The sequence below is a fragment of the Aulonocara stuartgranti genome (assembly GCF_965226115.1).
Source record: "Aulonocara stuartgranti genome assembly, chromosome: 3".
NCBI classification, from domain to species: Eukaryota; Metazoa; Chordata; class Actinopteri; order Cichliformes; family Cichlidae; genus Aulonocara; species Aulonocara stuartgranti.
This window is the reverse complement of record NC_138941.1, coordinates 73,401,828-73,409,737: the sequence shown is the minus strand read 5'-3', so window position 1 is coordinate 73,409,737 and position 7,910 is coordinate 73,401,828. Positions and strand designations below refer to the sequence as shown.

The following is a 7,910-nucleotide window of genomic DNA, read 5'->3' as shown; positions in this document are numbered from 1 at the left end:
GCTGAACTATGAAATATTTTTTTTTGCATACAGGTATAACAGAATAGCTTTAGTGTAGTGTTGTTGTTTTAAACTTATACAACTTATACAAAATGCAGCAAGATATTTAAAAAAACAGTTTTGTTGATTAAAAAACACTACATCGGATTCATATCGGTATTGGAAGCAGATATCCAAATTTATGATATCGGTATCGGACATAAAAAGTGGTATCGTGCCATCTCTAATATATATGGGATATCACGCTCCTTCACGTGTCCTGGCTGAAGAAACCTTTATTCACGCCTTTAAGGCAGATGACGTGTGATGACACATATAGCCACTGTCATCACAGTCATCCCTCAGTTCTTACGCTCTTCAACTCGCCGAGAACACCTCTGCTGAGTTGGGCTAGCTAACTGCTGCTAGTTAGCTCCGTTGTCTGCAGACTTGAACTTTGCTTAACTGCCCCTGTTGGTGTTAGCCTCCACCGCGCAGTTGGTGTGTAGGCTGCCCGTGGAGCGCTTATTTCAAGTTTTTCCCGTGCAGTGTTTTGCTTTGTGTTTTGTTATGGACTTCAAACCGAAGCGAGCAAAGCAGAAATCTTCTGATCGCCCCTGTCCTCAGGGATGCCCTTTCTCTTTGCACGACAGCAACTAGCACAATGCCTGCCCTGTCTGCCTGGGGATCGTCAATGCTCGGAGAGCGTTGACGGAGCCCGAAGCCTGTGCGTTTTGTCGCCAGTTCCGGCGCTCGACCCTGGAAAGACGGGTGACATTTGTGGAAAAAGTGCTGGGACGCTCGGCTGTCGCAAGGCAAGACCCTCACCTTTCCGAGTCTGGAGCCCCAGCTTTCTCTGAGTCCAAAGACGAGGATTTTCCGGTCGATGTCCCTGCAATTAGCTGGGCTGACCACATGGAATATGTTGACGGGTTAGCCGATGACGAGCCGGAACCATGCAGGAGCGCTGACGGGCTTCAGCAGATGGAAGCTCTGCGCGACATCATCCCCAGACGTCAGCCCAAGCCCGCAGCCAGCTCTCACAGGCCCGCCACTCCTCTAATGACTGGCAAGAGACCAGCGCCCACTGCTGAAGTGGGTGTGCCACCAGCGAGAGCACATCCTCCGGCCCGAGCTCCACGCCAGTCAGCCTGGAGCAAAGGCCCACCCTCGGGCCCCCGGCGGGACCTGACGTCCAGGAGGAAGAAGCTTCAGCCCTCCTAGCTGTGGCTTAGAGTGGAGAGGGGGTCTAGCAGCAGGGAGACGCTGTTTTTACCCCTCTGTTGCCGCACAAGAGGTGCCGCTTAAGTTCTGTTCAGGTTGTCAGCCCCAGAAGGTGTTGCACTTTCCTAACAATGTCTCCCAAGCACAAAACATCTGCACACAAAATGCCTCAGGTAACCCTCTGTTCAGGTGTGCTAAATGTTCAGGTGACCACATCGAGTGTTCCCGCTGTTTTTCATTGTTGTGTCCCAGAAAAGGTGCCTCCAACAAAATGTATGAATGTACATGTGTCATGGTCCGTGGTCCTGTGCCTGCGAAATGCGTGATGCTCGGGTAGCCACACCCCCGGGCTGGGCCATCACCGACACATCTGCTCTCCATCGCGGTGATTACATGAAGAGCTACTTAACCCGGCGCTGACGGATGCTCCACGCCAGTCCGTTACTCACCTCACAGTAGTAACTAGACTTCCCCGAAAGCGTGCGTTCACTTCTGGTTGGAACTGTGTTTAATCCGCCTACTTGTGTCCAGGTTTCGACCCAGCATCCGGCGTCTGCCACCTGCCTGTCCTCCGGCTCAACTGGATCACTCGGTGCATCATCTGGCCCATTCGCTATTCCCACGGACTTCCTGCTCACGGACTGCCACACTTCCCTCCCGAGCTCCCACTGTCCTGCTCTATCGTAAGCCCCCCTACTCTGACTCAGTCCTGATGTGTTTTCCCCGCTTCCCGGCTCCCTACTAATCCTCTCCCCTTTCTATTGCAGCCTCCCACGGTCCCGATCCCGGCTTCCTCGTGTCATTTTTTTCCCCGGGTTTTTAGTTCCTCGTTTTGCTCCCTAGTTTTCCCGGGTCGCCTTTCATTATTATAATAAAGTGTCTTTTTCTGTTAGCACTGAGTCTGCGACTGGATCCTTTTGTGCACGCGCGGCGCGGCGCATGACAGTACGGACTGGCCAGAATGGATCCAGCAGACCCAATACGTTCAGCTATTAATAAGCAGGGTGCCATGCTCGGCCAACACGATCAGTTGCTTCTCTTACTTCAGGATCAGTATCAAGAGCTTAGCGGGAAACGGGGAGAAATGCACGCTAAACAGCCCGACCCCGGCATACCGTTGTGTGACGTTGTGTTTCCACGGCGAATTGGACCAGTGTGGGGTTTCCTTTTTCAGTGTACCCTTTTCTTCAGTCGCTCGCCACTCGCCTTCCCCACTGACGCGGCCAAGATTTCCCACTTTGTGGGACTGCTGGGTGGAAGGGCGTTGGCGTGGGCTGAAGCCTATGTATCTTTTAACTCGATACAGAGTTGCGACTTCGATGACTTCCTCGAAGAATTCAAAGCAACTTTCTCCCCGCCAGTTTCCGAGGATGATGCTGCTCAAAAGCTAGTGGCGCTCTGCCAGGGCCGGTGTAGTGTTGCGGAGTATTTAGTGGAGTTTCGCACAGTGGCAGCCGCTGTTGGCTGGCCCGATTCGGCCCTAAGGGGCATTTTCCTACGCTCCCTGAACGATCAGATGAAAGATCAGCTCGCGTTTCACGAGGCAGCTAAATCATTCAAGGATTTGGTGTCACTCGCCCGTAGAATTGATAAGCGTCTACGGGAGAGAGAGGCTGAACGGCAGTCCAAGCCACCGAAACCCGTATTGTACCCAGAACTTCGCGTGTCACCCCCCCCTGCCCCCATTTAGCTCTCCAGCGGCGTGCGCTCGCTCACTGTCTCCGCCGGAGCCGATGCAGATCGGGCGCTCTCGGCTCTCGCCGGAGGAAAGGGAACGCCGTTTTCGGGCCGGGGACTGCTTATACTGTGGGAAGCCGGGACACCGCATCGCCAGCTGCCCGGTTCGCCCAAATGGACCAGCTCACCGGTAGGTTCGGGGATACGGGTGGGCAGCCCATTAAATGCTATTAGACCCCGATTAGTTGTGTCCGTTGCCATAGTAACCAACAAAAAGACTGTTACATGCAGCGCATTAGTGGATTCTGGGGCGGAGCAAAATCTCATAGATGAGAAGCTGGCTAAAGAGCTGGAAGTACCACTCACTCTGTTGGAACCTCCCCTCCCTGCGTCAGCGCTGAATAAACAAGTGTTTGCTTACATCACCCATCAGACTGCGCCTGTGAAAGTAATCACTTCCAGGAATCATAACGAATCACTTTCATTCTTTACCTTCCCGTCTCCCGACACCGCGCTCGTGTTAGGTTACCCGTGGCTGCAAAGACATAATCCCCACATTGATTGGGCAGGGAGCAAGATCGCCAGTTGGAGTTTGTTCTGCCTAGCTAATTGCCTGAGATCAGCAGTTCCTGCTGCACCAGCTAACCTGACCCCACTTGTTACACAAGCACATGACCTTTCCTCCATCCCACCCGAGTACCATGACTTACAGGAAGTGTTTAACAAGGACAAGGCTTGCTCTCTGCCACCTCACCGCCCCTATGACTGCGCCATTGACCTGCTACCTGGTGCCCCGCTGCCCTCCAGCCGGTTGTACAACCTGTCTCGCTTTGAGAGGGTGTCGATGGAAAACTATATCCAATTATCACTCGCGGCCAGTATTATTCGACCCTCTTCTTCCCCTGTAACTGCAGGCTTCTTCTTCGTGGGGAAAAAGGACGGTTGATTACCATTGATTACCGGGGCTTAAATGACATCACTGTAAAGAACAAATACCCTCTTCCGCTGATTAACTCTGCCTTTGGATCTCTCCAGGAAGCCACCGTTTTCACGAAACTGGATCTGCGAAACGCGTACCATCTGGTCCGGATAAGGGAGGGGGATGAGTGGAAGACCGCTTTTAACACACCACTGGGCCACTTTGAGTATTTGGTTATGCCATTCGGCTTAACAAATGCCCCTGCAGTTTTTCAAACTCTAGTGTGCTCCGAGACTTCCTGAACGTGTTTGTTTTTGTATACTTGGATGACATCCTCGTTTTTTCCAGGACCATGGAGGAGCATCGCATTCACGTCCGGAGCGTCCTGCAACGGTTACTGGAGAACAGACTGTTTGCCAAAGCAGAGAAATGCGACTTCCAAGCCTCATCAGTTTCCTTTTTGGGCTATATCTTAGCAGGAGGGCAGGTGAAGACGGACCCAGCTAAGATCAAGGCAGTTCTGGAGTGGCCAGTCCCGGATTCGCGGAAGAAGCTTCAAGGCTTTCTCAGGTTTGCAAACTTCTACCGACGCTTCATCCGAAACTACAGCCACGTCGCCGCGCCCCTCACTCGCCTCACTTCTTCTAAGGTAACTTTCACCTGGCCCCCAGAGGCCCACACAGCATTCACTAAATTAAAAGAATTGTTTACTTCGGCACCCATTCTACTCCACCCCGACACCACCAAACAATTCATCGTTGAGGTGGACGCGTCCGACATGAGAGTCGAGGCTGTTCTCTCTCAGTGGTCTGGGCCTCAAGGTAAGCTCCAGCCGTGCGCCTACTTCTCTCGCCGGCTCACTCCTACTGAAAGAAATCATGACGTAGGCAATAGGGAGCTCTTGGCCATAAAACTTGCTTTGGAGGAGTGGCGCCACTGGCTGGAGGGAGCCTTTTCTCATATGGACGAACCATAAGAATCTGATTTTTCTGAGGACTGCTAAAAGGTTAAACTCCCGACAAGCCCGCTGGTCTCTGTTTTTTACCCGCTTTAACTTCACTCTCTCGTATCGCCCAGGTTCACGGAATGTCAAGCCAGATGCGCTCTCCCGTCAGTACTCCCCAGACACGGAAACATCGTCACCAACCACCATTCTCCCCCCAACCTGTGTGGTGGGCGCCCTCTCCTGGGATGTTGAGGAGGTTATCCGCCAGGTCCTCCCGGGCGACCATGACCCAGGTACCGGACCGCCTGGATGGCGTTTTGTCCCCGCTGCCGCCCGTGGAGCGGTAATTCATTGGATCCACACTGCACGATTTTCATGTCACCCTGGCGTGAGTAGAACCATTGATCTCCTCAAACGATATTTCTGGTGGAAGACTTTAAGAAAAGATGCGAGGGAGTACGTGGCTGCCTGCGCTGTTTGCGCCCGCAATAAACTATCCACTAAGCACCCAGCGGGCCTGCTCCACCCGCTCAGCACTCCTCACCGGCCTTGGTCTCATATTTCATTAGATTTCGTTACGTGTCTTCCTCGTTCCTCGGGAAAGAGCGTCATCCTCACCATCATCGACCGGTTCTCCAAAGCCGCTCACTTCGTCCCGCTAACAAAACTACCCTCCGCCTCTGACACAGCCCAAGCCCTAATTGAGAACGTGTTCCGGCTCCATGGTATTCCCCTTGACATCGTCTCAGACCGAGGCCCGCAGTTTACTTCACAAGTATGGAGGACCTTTTGTTCCATTCTGGGCGCAAGAGTTAGTTTAAGCTCGGGTTTCCATCCGCAATCTAATGGCCAGACTGAGCGGCTTAACCAGGAGCTTGAGGCTGCGCTACGCTGCGTAGCGTCCCAAAACCCCACCTCCTGAGTCACCTATCTACCCTGGGTGGAATACGCACATAACTCACTTACCTCGTCTGCCACTGGTTTGTCCCCGTTCGAAGCTTCCCTCGGTTACCAGCCTCCACTTTTCCCTGAAAATGAACTCGATCTTGCAGTCCCCTCTGCACGGCATCATCTCCGGCGCTGCCAGCGGGTCTGGCTCAGGGTCCGCCAAGCTCTCCTGCGGACGAAGGAACAGCACACACGCCATGCCAACCGCTGTCGAACCCCCACCCCCCGAATATCGGTCGGGGCAGAGGGTCTGGCTAGCTGCCAAAAACGTTTCGCTGCACGTGACATCCCGAAAACTGGTTGTTAACTCAGCGGCAGTTCGGCTCAAGCTCCCTGTTTCCTGGCGCATACATCCCACGTTCCACGTTTCCCAGGTCAAACCTGTCCGCCGCAGCCCGTTGTGCCCTCCGTCCGAGTCCCCTCCTCCCGCCCGGCTTATCGCCGGTCACCCGGCCTATACGGTCCGGCGGATCATGGCTGAGCGCCGGCGTGGGCGGGGGTGGCAGTTCCTAGTGGACTGGGAGGGGTACGGTCCTGAGTACCGCCTCTGGGTTCCGCGTTCCTTCATTCTGGATCCGTCCCTCGTCGCTGACTTCCGTGCTTCTCTCTGCAGGCCGCAGTCCGGTCGGTCGCCTGGGGGCGACCCTTGAGGGGGGGCCACTGTCATGGTCCGTGGTCCTGTGCCTGTGGAATGCATGATGCTCGGGTAGCCACACCCCCGGGCTGGGCCATAAACCTGCTCTCCATCGCGGTGGTTACATGAAGAGCTACTTGACCCGGCGCTGACGGATGCTCCACGCCAGTCCGTTACTCACCTCACAGTGGTAACTAGACTTCCACGAAAGCGTGCGTTCACTTCTGGTTGGAACTGTGTTTAATCCGCCTACTTGTGTCCAGGTTTCGACCCGGCGTCCGGCGTCTGCCACCTGCCTGTCCTCCGGCTCAACTGGATCACTCGGTGCATCATCTGGCCCATTCGCTATTCCCACGGACTTCCTGCTCACGGACTGCCACACTTCCCTCCCGAGCTCCCACTGTCCTGCTCTATCGTAAGCCCCCCTACTCTGACTCAGTCCTGATGTGTTTTCCCCACTTCCCGACTCTCTAGTAATCCTCTCCCCTTTCTATTGCAGCCTCTCATGGTCCCGATCCCGGCTTCCTCATGTCATTGTTTCCCCGGGTTTTTAGTTCCTCGTTTTGCTCCCTAGTTGGTCGCCTTTCGTTATTATAATAAAGTGTCTTTTTCTGTTAGCGCTGAGTCTGCGTCTGGATCCTTTTGTGCACGCGCGGCACGGCGCATGACAACATGTTTCCATGTTACAATCGATAAAGAGTGTTGTTTATTCTCAAACAGTCACAAATGCTCAGTCTGCAGGCAGAATGAGTTAGGTCAGGCAGGTGATGCTGTCCCCTGCAGACACACTGGGGGGAGACAACGCCCCGCCGACGGTGCTGCAGGTCAGCCGGCACGCTGCTCACTTCCCTCAGTGGTGCACTCGCGCACCCTCTCCGTGTGTGCTGCAAACCATTGCCATGGGTCACTGGTTGCAGTTCCAGGTCAATCCACCTCGTTTCCAAAGAGTCGTAAAGACGACTTTCAACACCGAGGTGGCCATGATACTCAGAGAGGAAATAAAGGCGCTATTGCAGAAAAGAGCAATACGAGTGGTCCCCGCTTCGGAGACAGACAAAGGTTGGTACAGCCGTTATTTTGTTGTTCCGAAAAAAGGGGCAGGGCATCGTCCCGTCCTCGACCTGCGAGTCTTGAACACGTATCTACGAACGTACAGGTTCATGATGCTAACACTCAGACAGCTCTTGAATGCGGTCAGCCCGGGAGATTGGTTTGCAACAATCGATCTTGCAGATGCTTATTTTCATGTAGCTATACACCCGAAACACAGGCAGTTTCTGAGGTTTGCATTCGAGGGCGTAGCCTACGAATACCTAGTGCTGCCGTTCAGGCTGTCGCTCGCTCCTCACCTTTACGATATGTACCAAGGCAGCGCTAGCACCCCTGAGAGAGACAGGCATCCGCATCTTAGCCTACCTAGATGACTGGGCTCTTGTAGCTTGCTCCAGAGAGCAGGCGGAGACACAGCTGTCACTGGTTCTGTCACATATTCAGACACTGGGGTTCAGTGCGCATGTGCCAACCAGCATGCAGCCTGTTGCAGTCGCTCCTGCTTTTTCTCTTAGATTAACTCTGTTTTCTTA

General features: G+C 53.9%; 1 long non-coding RNA gene across 1 annotated transcript; it reads left to right on the top strand.

Moving 5' to 3' along the window:
• Positions 1-1,463: 1,463 nt before the first annotated feature.
• LOC309703754 lies at positions 1,464-2,306 on the top strand. The gene is made up of 3 exons (XR_014276019.1): positions 1,464-1,661; positions 1,735-1,886; positions 1,971-2,306. It is a non-coding gene; the product is annotated as an uncharacterized lncRNA (long non-coding RNA).
• Positions 2,307-7,910: the final 5,604 nt, after the last annotated feature.